Source organism: Sinocyclocheilus anshuiensis, unplaced genomic scaffold (genome assembly GCF_001515605.1).
Source record: "Sinocyclocheilus anshuiensis isolate Anshui unplaced genomic scaffold, SAMN03320099.WGS_v1.1 scaffold1561, whole genome shotgun sequence".
Taxonomy (NCBI): Eukaryota; Metazoa; Chordata; class Actinopteri; order Cypriniformes; family Cyprinidae; genus Sinocyclocheilus; species Sinocyclocheilus anshuiensis.
Window position 1 is genome coordinate 388,458 of NW_015536630.1, and position 17,255 is coordinate 405,712.

The window sequence follows — 17,255 nt, forward strand, 5'->3', positions numbered from 1 at the left end:
TACCATGCATATGGTGACATGTGGCTAAATGGACAGATCACTTGATATATCTGTTGAGTACTCAAATAAACAACTCTAGTCTACAGGAAGTAACTTTTTTCAGAAGCATTTGTGTTATCAATGAGGAACGGAACTAAGATGTTTGTTATGTTTATTATTGTTGACTCGTATATGCTGTCACAACCCATGAACCATAGTTTGCCTGACCTGGTTTCTCTTGTGGTTGATTACTCATCTTTTGTTTGGCCTGTAGGCGATCCACTCTGTGGCTTGGCATCACGAGGGGAAACAGTTTGTATGCAGTCACTCAGATGGCACGCTTACCACATGGAATATACGCGCTCCTGCCAAGCCTGCCCAGATCATTACGCCGCATGGTAAGCTTCTGCCCAAACAAACTCCCTTCCAAGTTCCTCAGGTTGAGCGCTTCAGGGAGCACAGAATAAATATTACAAGACCGTAGAGGTGAAGTGTGTCATTTGAGTTCCGTTAGCAGCACCAATGAAATAAACCAATGATTGTTTCCAAACAGGTTTCTGAAGCAGATCAATGTTTTTAAAGAGTCACTATACTTTCAGGCAATCAGCCTATGAATGACTTACTTATGGATACTTTTCACAGACTGTGATGACACGTTTCAACAGTTATACCGAATCCATCGAATACATCGAATCCTATTTGATCTGCAATTCCTCTCCATAACAACTCCCTCTTATCGAGATTTTTGTAGTCGCTGTCACGTTTGTCATAAAGCCCTTTGTGTTCAGACACCAATGAGACCAGCAGCTCTACATTCATCTTGCCTCGATGCATCTTCTTGGTCTACTTACTTCCTCTTTGTCGTTAGGTATCAGTGTGTGCTCGGCAAGACCGTTTTGTGCTTGAGCGCCACCAAGTCCTGTTTTACTGTAACTTCAGCAGCTCCAGGCACGTGAACAAAAGTGTCGATCTCATTGGCCGGCCAGTTTTTAATGCGGCACATCAAACCAAAAAACGAGGCCGAGGTGTTTTTTTTTTTTTAATTACGCTTTTACGACTCGCGTTTTGCGCGTTAAACGTCGGCGATAATCGCGCGCGATATTCGTCACGGTGTGAACAAGCCTTAACAGTGTGAGTGTTTCTAACACAGCGGCTAAGGGTGTGATTGCAAATTTGACATCTTTCTCTTCTCTGACCAATGTAATCAATCTCACTATACTTTTTTCCTCATTTGTAAAGTCATAGATACATTATCATGGATTTTTGCTATTGGTGCAAATGGGCGAGAAAAAATTATATTTGTTGTTGTTGTTCACCACTATAGAAGTTTGCACAGCCATGACAACCTCTGCTTCTAAAAACTGTGTTTCATTGTGTTTCACTGTGTGAATGTGTTTCAACCTCCAAAAAATTACAAAATTCAGCTTTAATACTGCAGATTTTTCACTGAAGAAATTCAACTCCTTAGTAAGGGTGAAGCAAAATAATCTATTTACAAGTGCATCATGATTCTTTATCAAAAGTGCAGAATCTGTTTACAGAAATTAATCATTCAAATTTAAAATGTTATTATTTTTAAAATGAGTAGTAGATGCACCGAAAATGGTTTTGGAATCTAATTAGAATCAAATGAATTCTTTTCTTCACTTAATTTATTGTGGTTCCCATGATAAGACTATACAGAGAATTGTGATAGAAAAGGAAATAAAATACATGAAGGCATATTTATTTGCACACCTTGTTTACCATGCAATATTCTCTCCCAGGTAAACAGCCCAAAGATGGAAAGAAGCCAGAGCCTTGCAAACCCATCTTGAAAGTGGAGTACAAAACTACCAGGGCAGGGTAAGGCCTCAGAGGAAGCTGAACTCAGGGTTGCATTCAGGAAGCAAACAGAGCATGATGCATTGCACACGTTGACTGTCTGGTATAGGTGCTTCTGTTTTACGGGTTTTACGGGGATGACGTGATGTTTTTCAGAAGACTGACAAAATATACAGCTAATATGACAATAAATGTACTCAGGGTTGCATTCAGGAAGCAAACAGAGCATGATGCATTGGTTTGAGACTTGTGCAACCTTGCATTGCGAGAGACTGTCTGGCATAGATGCTTCAGTTTTATGGGTTTTACGGGGATGACATGATGTTTTTCAGAAGACCGACATAAAATATACAGCTAATATGACAGTACATTTTGTATTACTTTTAATCATTTTTTTCATTCCACTCTTTCTGGATGAAGCACTCATTTGTTTCACTTCCGGCTTGGCTTCTCTTTGCATCATGGAAAAATGAGATTTGTTCATTTGTTTTGTTAAGTGGGCTGGGCGATATAATGGAGATTATTATTTTCTTTTATTTTTATATACTTTTATAATATCTATATATGCTTTCTTTGACATATTTATGTTATTTATTTTTGTAGTTAAATACTGACAAATTAAAACTAGACAAAGTGCTCTATGTTGGGCAATATAATGAGGAAAAAAAACCTTTAGATTTCTTTTCTTTTAATGAACTATAATTTTTAGACTGGACAGTTGTTGTTGCAAAGTAGATCATTTATGCAAGAACTAAAATAAAAATCTAGTTATGAAAAGCATTTATCAAAAACATTTTTTTCGCTAAATAAATAAGAATAATAAGTGGTATTTTGTTGAAATTTAAGTGTTTAAAATAATTGTTCCTTCTGTATCCCCACAGATTTCCAGGAGCCTTATGGCCCACCTATTGCTGGATTTTCTCCCATAACGTTTACTGTATAATTAACAGTGCCTTTAAAAACAACAGAGGCAAAGTAAAGCAGCATTGGTTTAATTTTTCCTCTTTTTTTAAATGTTATTTCATATATATATAGTGTTTAAAATAATTGTTCCTTCTGTATCCCCACAGATTTCCAGGAGCCTTATGCGGTTGTTGTCCTGCTGGAGAAGGATTTGGTTGTCACTGACCTTGCACAAATTGGGTGAGTAAATGCCACACGTTATACACACTGTCTTGGTTTGTGCAGCTGTTTTATAAAAACCTCTCTGCGCAGGTATCCGATCTTTGAGAATCCATATCCTCTGTCCATCCACGAGTCTCCAGTGACCTGCTGCGAATATTTTGCGGACTGTCCAGCTGAAGTCATTCCTGCACTTTACTCAGTGGGCTCCAGACAGAAGAGACAAGGGTTCAGTAAGAAGGTAATGTTCTGCCCTCCGCTGTTTAAGCAAATGGATAGTCCTAAAATGGCTGATCCAAATCTGTGTTTTAATGCAGGAATGGCCCATAAGTGGCGGTAACTGGGGCCAGGGAACACTGAGTTTCTCAGAGATTATCATCACTGGGTAAGTGATCTTTCACATGCACACACTCTTTGTTGTACCGAAGCCTTTTCATGTATAATAATTGGATTAGAGAGGGAAATAGTTTTTTGGTATTGGAAGGAAAAATGCTTTTCTGTTTGGCGCCAGGGCTGTTATCGTTTTCTTCTGTTTTCTTTATGAAAACAACAGGCATGCTGATGGATCGATCAAGTTTTGGGATGCCTCAGCATGTGAGTTTCTGTCTCAGAAAACATACTTTTATGTTTTGTCACAAGTACAATCTACAGCATTATTTTTAGTTGGCCAGTTTGATTATGCTTTCAGCTACCAAGAGTGAAACACTCTCAGCTACATTTAAGACATTTTTACAGATTTTGCAGATATTTTACAGATTTCTCTCCAATTTAAATCAGAAATGGCAATTGAAGTTTGCAGATTTGCTAATCATATCTGCTAATAATTTGTAAAAAATATTTAGCGACAACTAATAAAGATGCTGAATTTGTTCTTTTGTGTCTGTCAGTAATGCTTCAGGTTTTGTATAAGCTGAAAACAGCGAAGGTGTTTGAGAAGCCCCGTGGTAAAGAGGAGAAATCCAGCACTGAAATTGTGGATGAAGATCCGTTTGCCATCCAGATTCTGTCCTGGTGTCCAGAGAGCCGTGTGCTCTGTGTGGCTGGAGTATCGGCTCATGTCATAGTCTACAGGTTCAGCAAACAGGAAGTCACCACTGAAGTGGTTCAGGTCTGACCCATTTAAATGCATGTATATATGTGTAAATGTGCAGGATGTATGTATATATGTGCAGTAGGGATGCACCGATACCACTTTTTCCAGTACTCGCCCGATACCGATACTTTTATTTTAGGTACTTGCCGATACCGAGTACCGATACCAATATTTTTATTGCATTTGTAAATTTTTAAAATATTGGGTACAGAAACCAAGAGTATGTATAATGTTAGTTGGTTAACTTCATTTATCAAATAGATACAGTCAAACCAAAATTTATTCAGACACCTTCAACATTTCTTTTTAACGAGTACGAGTACAAGAGCTCAGTATCGGGGTATCGGTATCGGTGCATCCCTAATGTGCAGTGAACAAATGAACAAGATACTCGTTTAAAATGTATAGATTTGTCTAAGGCACATTTAATTGATTTACGTTCTTCATTTAACAAGTTCATTTTAAATGGTCTTGGTATGTGACAAATGCTTAATATTAATATGAGGTCCTAAAAACTGCATGGTGATTATAACGCAATTATAAAAATGCTGTTTAAAGCCGTTTTAGATGGAGTTCAGTATGCACACTGCAGGATATTTCATTAAGCATGAAGTTGTTTTGACACGTTTTCCAACAGTTAGAATACCATATGCTACATCCACACAAATGAGTAAAGCTCTCACTTATTTATGCTTATTAATGCTAAAAACCTTGTTTTTTAATGAGGAAGTGTCACACCGTTGGACAGAATAAATAAACATGGAAGTAGCTCTACATATATATTACAAATATAATTAACAGTGGGTGAAACTCTTCTTTATACTTACAAGCCTGGAGAATATCTTCCTGTCTGTGTATTAGCAATATTATATAATATTAAAGCTCCCCAAGAAATTTCTCAATTAGAAATTAATTTGGTGAGTCACTTTACAAGAGAAGTCTGTGTATATAAATGTAGAAATGTTAATATTTCATTATAACAGTTAATAACAGTGTTACCATATGCAGTTCAATCTAATGTCCCTTCTATATATTTTCTTTTCCGCCAGATATTCCTTTGTTTGTCCCTCTGTTTCTTTTTCTTAATTTTGTACTTGTTAGGTGTCCTTCAATTGTTTCTGGGAGTTATGGAGATTTCTTTGTGTTTTTAGATTTTTGACTTATGACTACATATTACCTTGAAAAAAAAAATATAGAATTCAAATTAATATAAAAGATTTTTTCAAGGTAATATGTGAATTCATTTGTAGAGGCAACCTCTAAAATCATTTCAACACCTAGAATAAAAAAAAAAAGAAGAATAATAAGATAAGGCTAATATATTGTAACGTTCTCAGACAAGGATGAGGTGTTTTGATGCAAAAGGGGTGTTTATTTGGGCTGTTGTCGGCAACAACCCACGCCGTACACACCCCGACTTCTAATGGCGCTTTTCCACTGCATGGTACGGCACGGTACGGCTCGGTACGGTTCACTTTTGGGGGGTTTTCCACTGGGTACAGTACCTGGTACCTGGTACTTTTTTTAGTACCACTTCGGTTGGGGTTCCAAGTGAACCATACCGTTACTAAAACGTGACGTGTAAACTCTGCTGATCACAGATTGGCCGGAGAGAATCGTTGCTACCTGCGTCACTGAACTTGCGACACAAACACAAAAGAACCGCTAGATTTAAATCAGCACAGCCAGCGAAGTATCGAACGCAACTGTTTTGAACGAGCGCACCTTTTTTTTAACAACCAAAAAGTTTTGTTGTCTGTTGCGGAAGTACAGACGTTCCTCTCGTTGATAGCAGAGGAGCGGATCCAGCGAGAGTTTGATGGGGCGACGCGGAATGTAAAAGGTTTTTTTAGGAGTCGTGGTAGTAGAGGCGGCGCAACAAAACGACATGTGAATAATCCCGCCCACTCTAAAGCGGTACTAAACTGCAGTGGAAACGCAAACCGTGCTGAGCCGAACTGTGCCGTGCCGTACTGAGCCGTACCGAGCCGAGTCGTACCACGCAGTGGAAAAGCGCCATAAGAGAACCGCCTTGAACCAGCGAGGCACTCTTCCGACCCCGCTTCTCTCTGTTTCCCCTTACACACTCAGGGGGCGGAGCCTCTTTTCACATTCATTTTCTATCTATATCATTTCTGTCCATATCATTCATTTTAATACTTTTCTGTATCTCACAGTTCAAGATGAGGACAGTCAGTTTTGTTGAAAATGCTAAAATATTAAATGACTTGCATAGGTAGTTGTGTTTATGGACAAACTGAAGAAAATGTATGAGAAAAATGAATTGACTGTTTTCTTATGAGCAGAGTACAATTACTTTCATGTCAACTGCTTTATTAACTCTGACTTAATCATTTTTTTGGCCATTAAATGCATGGAAATCTGTATCTTCATCTGTGAACATGCACATGATTGTATAGATTTGATGACAGTTGTCTTGTGTCTGCAGCTCCTGGAGGTGCGTATGCAGTGTGAGCTGAATGAAGTGGAGTCTCCCGAAGGCGGAGGCGAGCAGGCGTCAGCTGTTTCCACCCCAGGAACCTCATCCAGCCCTCAGACCAGCCTGCCTCAGTCCCACCCCTCCACCAGCAGCAGCAACAACTCGTCTGACGGCCTGCGAGATAATGTGCCCTGTCTCAAGTACAGTCTGTTTTCATCTATTTCAGATTTACTCGTCCCGAAGCAGCATGTAAAAACAACAAAACATAAACTTCAGACTTTGGTCGCTTCACATGTTAATGAAATGGTCTTTTCTTGTGTAATTTTGACCACATGATTTGGTCTGTGCTTATATTAGCATGTAGTTAATTGTGTCCTGTGTCTTACTTGGCCAGGGTCAGGAGTTCTCCTCTCAAACAGTCTCCGGGTTACCAGGTGGAGCTGCTCATTCAGCTGGTGTGGGTCAGCGGGGAGCCGCCACAACAGATCACCAGCCTGGCCGTCAACTCTGCATATGGCCTGTAAGTCCACGAAACGACAACACTAGTCAAGTCACCTTTATTTATATAGCGCTTTTAACAATACAGATTGTGTCAAAGCAGCTTTACAGTATCATATAGGAAAATAGTGTGTCAATGCAAAAGGACAACAGTAAACACTCAATTTTCAGTTAAAGGCAGTTCATCATTGAATTCAGTGATGTCAGTTCAGCTCAGTTCAGTTTAAATAGTATCTGTGCAATCAAGTCGACGATATCGCTGGAAATTAAGTGTCCCCAACTAAGCAAGCCAGAGGCTACAGCGGCAAGGAACCAATGAACCAGGAGAAAAAAAACCTTGGGAGAAACCAGGCTCAGTCGGGGGGCCAGTTCTCCTCCGGCCAGACAAACCAGCAGGTTGATCCATGCTGCAGCAAAGTTAGATTGTGCAGAGGACAATCTAAGGACCCGTGGTCTTGTCCCGATGGCCGTCTAGGAGACAAGGTCTTCACTGGGGATCTGTCTCTGGAGCTCATCTAGTTGTCCTGGTCTCCGCTGAAATTCAAGTAGCTCATTTACCGCATATATGATGTGTTTACTGAGCATTTAAAAACACTTCCTTTCCACAACAGCTGTTCATTATCTTTCAGACAAGTTTTATGTGTCATGATCCATCATATTAATGCCTAGCAGCCATGCTTGAATAATTGTTCTTTATTACAATAATTAAGAATTTGAACTACTTGAACACTATTGAAATGCACAAATGTAATGAGCCACAATATGCTCTTAAATCTGATTACCATCGCTAAAGATTTTTGAATCAGTCTGTTAACAACTATATACAAACAAATGTCAAATAATCGTAAAATCAACTGTTGCTGAATTTAAAGTTTAATATTTTCAGGTTTCAGGATGGAGATTTCAGTTTAACATCTGGTGTGTTCTGAAGCCTTGAGTAGAAATTGTGATTTAAATTAATGCTGCGCAAATGTTGTAAAGCAAACTGTTAAAGCTAAGAAATAGCACTTTTTATTTATAGATGCTTAAGTGCAACTTTGTTTTTTGACATAATACCCATACTTTAAATTCTCAAGTAAATCACAGCTGGCAGAAATATTAAGCTGCAAACACTGTTTTCAGCATTGATAACAATAATAATAATAATAATGATAAGAAAAACGCAATCAGCATATTAGAATGATTTCTGAAGGATCATGTGACACTGAAGACTGGAGTAATGATGCTGAAAATTCAGCTTTGCATCACAGGAATAAATTACACATCAAAATATATTACAATAAAATACAGTTATTTTAAATTGTAATAATGTGTCTTAATATTATTGTTTTTTCTGTATTTCTGATCAAATAAATGCTGCATTGGTGCAAATCTGAATCATTCCTTACTTTTGACCGGTAGTGTGACTCTGTTGTGTGTTTTACAGAGTTGCTTTTGGCAATGGTAATGGACTTGCCGTGGTTGATTACCTTCAGAAAACTCTGCTTCTGAACGTGAGCACAGCTGAGCTGTATGGCTCAACAGATCCTCACCACAGACAACCACACTCACCCCGCAAAACCAGACAGCCCTCGGCAGGTGAACAGACATCTAAGAGAAAGCTTCATCCTCTTACTAATAATCATAACCTCTGCATGTTGTCAGTCTGTGTTTCTGTCTGATAATGTAAAGCACATGCTCATCTTGAGCAGTGTCAGTCTCCGGACCGTGATGCTCCTGCATCCTTCAAACTGCAAGTGGTCGTCTCTGGCCGAGGAACCATCTGCACCGATCTTAGAAAATCATCCGATCCATATGCTCAAAAAGGGGCGCCGGTGTTTCTTCTTTTCTGTCCCCTGTCTTTGCTTGTTCTTTTTGTTGTTCACTCATCTGAGTTTCAGTCTTTGAAATACACAGATGCCAACAGACTGAATTTAAGGCCATGTGACATTTTGCGTTATTGTTAGTGATGCACTGATACAAAAAATCTGACCAATTTGCCAGTTTATGTGACCAAATAGCAATTTTAAGAGGTGTTTGAAAAGGCAGTTTATTAATTATTTAATAGTAATCAATCACTTCACAATTTTTCATCTGTACTGTTTTGTACTGTTTTTTTTTCACAATTCTGAATTGATCTCACAATTTGTATCTCACAATTGATATTTTTACTCTGAATTGGAGGTTATATCTTGCAATTCTGAGAAAACAGTCTGAATTAGGAGAAAAAAAGGTCTGAATTGTGATAGAAAAAAAAATCAGAAGTCACAATTACCTTTTTTATTTTTTTAATCATCTGGCGGAAACAAGCTTCCAGTTCTGTTGGAATTGGGTAGTATAATAATAAAAAAATGTTAATTTTTAATTTGCAGTAATCATTATCTTGACCACTAATATTGTGCATTCTTGTGCATTTATTGTCAATAATTTTTTTTATTATTTTTAGACTTCACTCGTTTATTGAAAATAATAAAGGCAGGACAAATGTCCAATCTGCCCTGAATCCAGTCTCTGGACTCTGTCAGTTCAAAGGCCTTCTAGCTGTTCATTTGATTTTGTGTCATTGTTTTGTCTCACCCTTTCAATATTCGTTCTCTCTGTGGTTTCGTAAAGACACTCTGCATAAGAAGTCTTGCATGTCCGGCCTCTCTAACTTTTATTCTGAATCTATGAAAAAGCTTCGTTCTTCTTACCTCAGTAAGTCACATGGCACTCATCAAAGGTCTTGTCCTTCTCTTTATATCTGTCTGCATTCTTCTTTTTTTCTTTGTTTAACACTATAGTCTATTTTTGTGTTGATTTATTATTTAAGTGTTACGTGATGTTTATTGCATGAAGTCAGCCAGGCTGTTTGGTTAGACTTGTTTGTTTCAACAGGTCTTTGTGATGGTAATGATGCATCAGCCGCACCAGAGGAGAGATGCAAATCACCAACTTCAGGTAAAGATTCCCTCTTCTTCTTTCTTCTTTCTTTCTCCCTCAAATTTACTGGTATAACAAAATGTATTGAGAGCATTGATTGATGATAGTTTATGATGAGTTGATTGACAGACCTTTAAAGGAACAATTCCCCCAAACATGAAGCTTCTGTCATAATTTACTCACTCTTCTGTTGTTCTAAACGTTTATTTAAGGAGGCAGGAACAGAAATCCTTTGTTTTTCATTAATCACCACCCACTTTCATTTTATACTGCCAAGCTCCAAAAATGTGAAATTTAGTAATATGTGTCTGCATTTCAAGTATTCTAGCCCCTTGTATTTAACAAAAGAGAATAAAACAATATTGATACATCGTGAGGTTGAGTTCATGATGACAGCATGTTCGTTTTGTGTGGACTGTGCCTTTTAAGGTGCAAAGTGTAATTTCTGCAGCACTAAACTTAACTAAAGGACCCCTGTTGGCATGGTTTGAACAAACTGGAAGTCCCGCCAAACCCATGCAATTCCATTGGTCATGCAGAAATTGCACACTGCAACTTATAGACAGACATATTGACAAACGCTGCAATGCCAGAGCATTGGACGTGAAGCTCTATTATACTTAAAAAAATCTTTAGCACAGCTAAAAATTGAAACAATTCTGCAAGCATCGTCAGAATCCCAGTCAGGTGTGCTGACTTAAGTGCATTTCATTTACAAGGAATTTGACTTTGATATGCATATAGTTGTCAAAAGTTACATATGACCCCATCGGCTGTGTCACATTATTATGCAGACTGTGTTGTTGCTATAGGCTCCGGTTCACCGTGCAATTCTGATGAAGACAGCAAACAAAAGTTCATTGACAAGGGTACGGTACATTATAAAAACAGCTTTTTTGTCCTTGGAAATCTTTTGTTTTCTTTGATTGGTTCTATTCAATACATTTTCCAGTGAAGTCCAAAAGCAAGCGGATATCCAAGACTTTTGCCAATGACTTTGGTACTGTATAATGTTCATATTACAGCAGTCTGGGTCTCTCAGTTTCTGTGCTAATGGGCACTTGTGCACTAACCAAATGAACTAACCAAACAAATTAAAATGGGTTTGCTTAAGTGCGTAGTAGAGCTGAACTTGAGCTTTGTGTGTCTGCTGCTTGGTGGTTAGGTGTGCCAGTAAATGGTGGACCAGTGAGATCTTATTTGAGAGCCGTATTTACCACTTTCAAAGTTTTCAACGGTAGTAGGGAATGATTCATAAGTGCATGTTAATCTAAAGAAAAAAGTTTTTGTAATCTTTTTTACAAAGTGGTTTGTAAATACTGCAGTGACATTTTAGATTAAAACTTTTATTCTCATCATTTTAGAAATTGTGTCTCTTGAAGGAGTGCTTTTTTCTAACCTTCTTTAACATCACAGGCTTTTACTCTGCTCTGGTGCGTCTCAAGGGTAAAAATACATAGGATGATGAAAATGATGTCAGACATTAAACATATTTCTGATTTTGATCAGATCATGTTTTCACACAGATCTCTACTGAACATCTGAAATCATAGACAGGGCGATCACACACAATGACAGACATTTTAGAGAGAAATGAGGCTCCTGGTGTTCTGACTCTTGATCGGTGCTGGTTTCATTGCCACTAATCTCTATGCAATTTTCCGGGCATGATCAAGTTGCTTCTGATTGTAACATACTAGATGAACAAACGTCTCTTTTTAAGGCTGCTGATGGGCTCATGGCTGCTCTTGGCTTCATTCTACATCATGATCCTCCAGCTGATAAATTTAGTCTCAACCTGCTTATTTCTCTCTTAAACCGGTTGATTAATACTTACTTAAATTCTTATTTAACTTTAGTAACCATTATTTCACAGATGAATGACTTTGATTATATGTTCAGAACAATGTTTTCTTTTTTCCAGCTAAGATATCCCGGAAAATTAACATGATTGCTGATCAGAAAGATGGTAAGAATTTGTTCTCTCACTTTAGTTTCTAGGAGTAGCTGTGCATCTTTTGCAGGGGATCAAAATCTTCCATGCTGACATAAACTGAGCATTACTTTAATCAGTCTACCTATATTATCAGCATAAAGTCTGGTCCAGTTTGCAGCTTATTCTAGCCTAGAACTGCCCGATTAAACTGTACAGGTCTGAAAAACAACTAGTCATAGTCAGCGTTTTTATGCAGAGTTGGCCGAAATACAACTATTTGAAAATCTGGAATCTGAGGTATCTGAGGTATATGGAATCTGCAAACAAAATCTAAATTCTGAGAAAATCGCCTTTAAAACTGTCCATATGAAGTTCTTGGCAATGCATATTACTAATCAAAAATTAAGTTTTGATATATTTACGGTAGTAAATTTGCTTAATATCCTAATGATTTTTGGCATAAAAGTAAAATCGATAATTTTGACCCATACAATGTTTTTTTGGTTATTGCTAAAAATATACCCAAGCGACTTAAGACTGCTTTTGTGGTCCAGGGTCACATATAGTAGACACTGCAATAATAAAATTTTTTTTTTTGCATGCAACAAGTTAGGGGTGTGTGATATACTGGTAGACATGATTAACCAGTAGAAATTTGTCAACTGGCAGAGATTTTGGACTATCGTCTCTATCGCGGTTACACGGTCACGCGACGTTGCTGTGCTATGTGGTCATGAAAACTTATCGTTTGCATGCATTTTTAAGCATTGCGCTTTAAAAATAAGTGAATTTAAGCCGTTGAAACATTCAGAACTCATTTCACTATATGCATGCGCTGTCTGAGAGACTTTCTGAGCACTGTCGGAGAGGCGCACGCACGTCAAGACGGTGCTCATAGAGCACGGGAGTATTGAACTGAGTTATTTTTGCCACTTTATAGGGCTTGAATGGTTAAATACACCCTTGTATGTGTCAAAATGGCCATCTTTGCAAGTATCCTCTTAATCACAGTAATTTAGGTCTTAAGTGAATGCAAACAGCTGTGAGAGAAAACGCGTGTAATAACAGTATATTGGATCCAGGCTGTTCTTAAAGTGACAGCAGTCTAATATTCCTGCTGTCTGTCATTCATGTTAATCAAACAACAAAATAGAGAAAATCTCTAACTGCTCTTGACTAAATCACTTTTATAACTTTAATAAAAAGAAATATGTATTTAATTTACACAGTAAAGAATATGCCGTTTTTATGCATTTGATTACCTTATACAATGTATGTAGCATTTCTTATATGTTCTACAGTAGGTTTTTTGTCCTATTGCTTGTAATTAGTTTCCTATTCTTATTTAATCACTGATGACTTATTAAATCATGATATATTGTATATTGCTACATGAAATAAAATGACTGATATCGTGCTATAAGATTTTAGTCATATCACCCACCCCTACAACAAGTAACTTTAAATCATGTTTTCGGGATATCATGCACTACCATTCTTCAAGTGTTATAGACCAATAAAATAGGGCTATATAGAATATAGACTGGCATGCATGAATGGAAAAGTGTACAAAAGTTTTTAGGTGCAATATATGTGCTAGCTAGTTATAATGTACGCTGTTCTGCATATAGAAAGGAGGTTACGGCGTCACTGCTCTCTCTCTGGTAAGAAACAACAGAGTTCAGTGAAGGAAATGAAGAAGAAACGCGCAGCATCTTTCCGTGAGACCTCATTCTGTGACCCCAGTGAGTGGCCCTATTTTAGGCTGACCTGACTTGGTCTGGTTCATACTAACTCTTACTGGAGCCTGCCGTGTGGGGTTTGCCCGTTGTCTTGATGCCGTCCAATTATGGTTTTGGTGAAACTGAAACATTCCCTCACCTTTTTTTTTCAGTGTCTGATTTTAAACAGATTAAAGATTAAAGTTTAATATTATTAGTGGAATACAGAAACATTACACAGAACTCAAAAAAATTCATTCATCATCCCAAAATACACACATAAAACATCATCAAACCAGCAATAACCTGTGTTAAGTTCTCTAGTTTTGATTTGTTGATATTTCCCTTTTTTAAGTTTACTGACAAATTTCAGACATTTTATAGATGAATATCAACCAAAAAACTTAGGTCATATTTTACCCCAAAATATTATTAAGTTTTATGCTTTTAGAAAATAGATTATTTTTCTTTTGATTTTGGGGAGAAACATGATCCAGACATGTTTTGGTGAGACTCATCTTTGCATTGCTTTTAGAATGTGTATTTACACTAAAATTATAGGCTTGCCAGAAAGATATCTGAATGCATCTGGGTCTCTGAGAGTGAAAATAAAACCGCATAACAATGTTCTGTAATTGGTGATTGCGAGTTTTGTTCATACTGAATGGAATTGTTCTGGTGATTTCATGGCAATGGTTTGTGTGCAGTTCCTGTATGTCTTGCACATCACACGCTACAATGAAACACAAAGTTTATATTAACACTACGTATTTACTAAGAATGTATCATCAATATATTAACTGCTTAATGGCTTGACTGTTTTTGTCCTTTGATTTCAGGTGTCCTGAGGTGATTCAGACTTGATTTAAAAAAAAGTCATGCTAATTGTCCTCTTATTATTGTCTTTTTGTCCCTGATGGGTCACCGTGTCCTCAGACGCCAGGGATAACTCGTTCAGCCGCTCACGCAGCTCCAGTGTGACCAGCATTGACAGAGAGTCACGTGAGGTCATTTCTTCCTTCTACTTTTGTGACTCCCTGTCCAAGAAGAGTGAGACTGTGGCAGTGCCCAGCCTGTGGGTGGGCACCTCATTGGGCAGCATGCTGGCCATCGCCCTCACTGTGCCCTCCACACCAGAGCAGAGGATGCAACAGCCTGTGGGCATCTCTTTCTGTGGTAAGATGTACCTATTATTAGCTGTTTCCATCCACATATTTTTACACAAATTTTGGGAAATTGCATAAAAACACCAGATAGAATTGCCAATACACATATAAAATCTTAAAAAGTGCATAAAAATGTATGCACTCCATTGAGGCAGATCATTTTTTCCTTTAAAGGGGTCATATGATCCGATTTCAAGTTTTCCTTTCTCTTTGGAGTGTTACAAGCTGATTGTGCATAGATAAGGGGTCAGCTGGCCAATCAGAGCAGACTGCGCTTGTCGGAAGGAGGGACTTTGTAGAAAAACGAAGCGTTTGAGAGAGGCCGGGCATAGAGGACCTACAATAATGTACAGTATTTGAAAAATAATGTGTTTTTTGAACATTAAAGCTTGTCAGCATATTCTGTTACACCAAATACACAAAATAATGATCTTTAAAAAAGCATCATATGACCCCTTTAACATCCAAGGAACCTTTCCATTCCACAAAATGCACATAAACTGTGATGGATTCAGCGCATAAATTCATGTGATTAGATAACTTGGATAACTGAAATTGGCAAAAAAGTGAAATTTTTATTGTCAATAGTGTACCAATGTATGAAGCACTTCTCACACAGAAGTCACTTTTCAAACCAAACTCGGTAAGTCAAAATTGCAAATTGAATGTGAGCAAAATATGTGTGAAGAACTTTTTCACCCTTGTGTTGTGTGGAACTCAACACATGGGATGGAAACAAGTTTCATGCAATATTACAATTTTCGCACAAGTTACATTCGCAGCTTTAATTTAAATTTGTAACTTTGGATGGAAACAGCGGTTGATGGAAAAAGGCACACCTGTTGGTTTCACACCTGCATACATATATAGCAAATCTTGTATAATGCAACTATCGGCCAGCTCTTTATATAAAGTTGCATATATAAGTATATACAGCTTTATTTGCATATAATGTATAAAGTACACGCAGTATACTATATAGCAAATCTCGGCTATGTGATTGTTTATTTTGTCACGAAGCGTAACTATATTATTGCCTAGCTCTTTTTATAAAGTTGGATATATATGTCCTGCTTTATCCGCATACATACAGTACACTTATATATCAAATTTTAATTGCTTTTATCATCGCAGAATGTAACTATATTGTCACTCAGATCTGATGAATGCAACTATTAGGCATGAAGATGTTATGATACTATAAACATTAACATCATGACTTTCTTGATGAAGCTTTCTTGAAACAATATGTATTTTGAAAAGCACTATACAAATACATTTAACTTGACTTCTTGTCATCACAGGTCCAGTAGTGCGCTTGAAGGGAGGTATTTTGCGCATGGCCCAGCTGGATGCCAGCGGGACCCTTCTGCCCCATGTTTACGAGTCCTGGTTTGAGCCCAACGCCCCTGAGGAGGAGAGAGAACGGCCACGGAGACGCCGGCCCACCTCGCCTCCTTCTTCTCAGGAGAACCCGGACTGTCAGTACGCCGTGGTCTGCTCAGAGAAACAGGCTAAGGTGGTGGCAATGCCCTCCCAAAACTGTGTCTATGAACACAACATCACAGAGACCTCCTTCGTACTTAGAGCAGATGTGGTGACGATGACTGCAGGGGTCGGCATTGCCTGCTTCTGTGCCAATGGCCATATCATGACCCTCAGGTAACATGATTAACCTGATATTCAAAGCCATTGAATATTTAGTTTTTTGACTCATAAGTCTGTAAGCCGTCTGTTTTTTTTTAGTTTGCCCAGCCTGCGGCCACTGCTAGATATGAACTACCTTCCCCTGACAGACATGAGGATAGCTAGAACCTTCTGTTTCTCAAACCAAGGCCAAGCACTGTACCTCACATCGCCCACTGAGATCCAAAGAATCACCTATAGCCAGGAAACCTGTGATAACCTGCAGGTCAGACTGTGTACATTGTTTTATCATACCTGTAAACATTTTGGCGTTTATTTTGAGGTGCTCATTTTTGCAGGAGATGTTCGGAGAGCTGTTTACTCCAGTGGAGACACCAGAGGCTCCAAACCGAGGCTTCTTCAAGGGCTTGTTTGGAGGCGGGGCTCAGTCCTTAGACAGAGAGGATCTGTGTAAGCATTAATCTGGCACTCAAACATAAAAATCTGTTTTTCTGAAATGTCTTAAATAGAAGCGATCTAAAATTCTGTCTGATTGTTTATCATTCTTTTAGTCTGACATCTATACTGTTTTTAATCAATCAAACTTTTTAAATGTTTACCATCAAAACATTTTAATGTACAGTACACTTAAAAAGTGGGAAGAACAGTTAAATCATCTAAAGAACCTTTTTTCCAAAATATAAAGAACATTTTGTGGAATGGAAAGGTTCCTAAAGAACCTTTAACCTTTGCCAGAAATAAATAAAGAACCTTTATTTCTAAGTATGGTATAGAGAAAAACAATATAATGAATGTCACAAAGTCACATAATTGAAAATATTTCATATTTCATCCCTAAATCAAATGAAGATCTATTGTGAAATCTCTAATTTTACATAAAGAAAATGAAACCTTTTTTTCAGGATTTTATTTTTTAGGAATATATATA

At 37.8% G+C, this 17,255-nt stretch overlaps 1 pseudogene; it reads left to right on the plus strand.

Moving 5' to 3' along the window:
• Positions 1 to 17,255, plus strand: part of LOC107653626 (syntaxin-binding protein 5-like) — a 40,316-nt pseudogene that overhangs the window by 18,147 nt on the left and 4,914 nt on the right.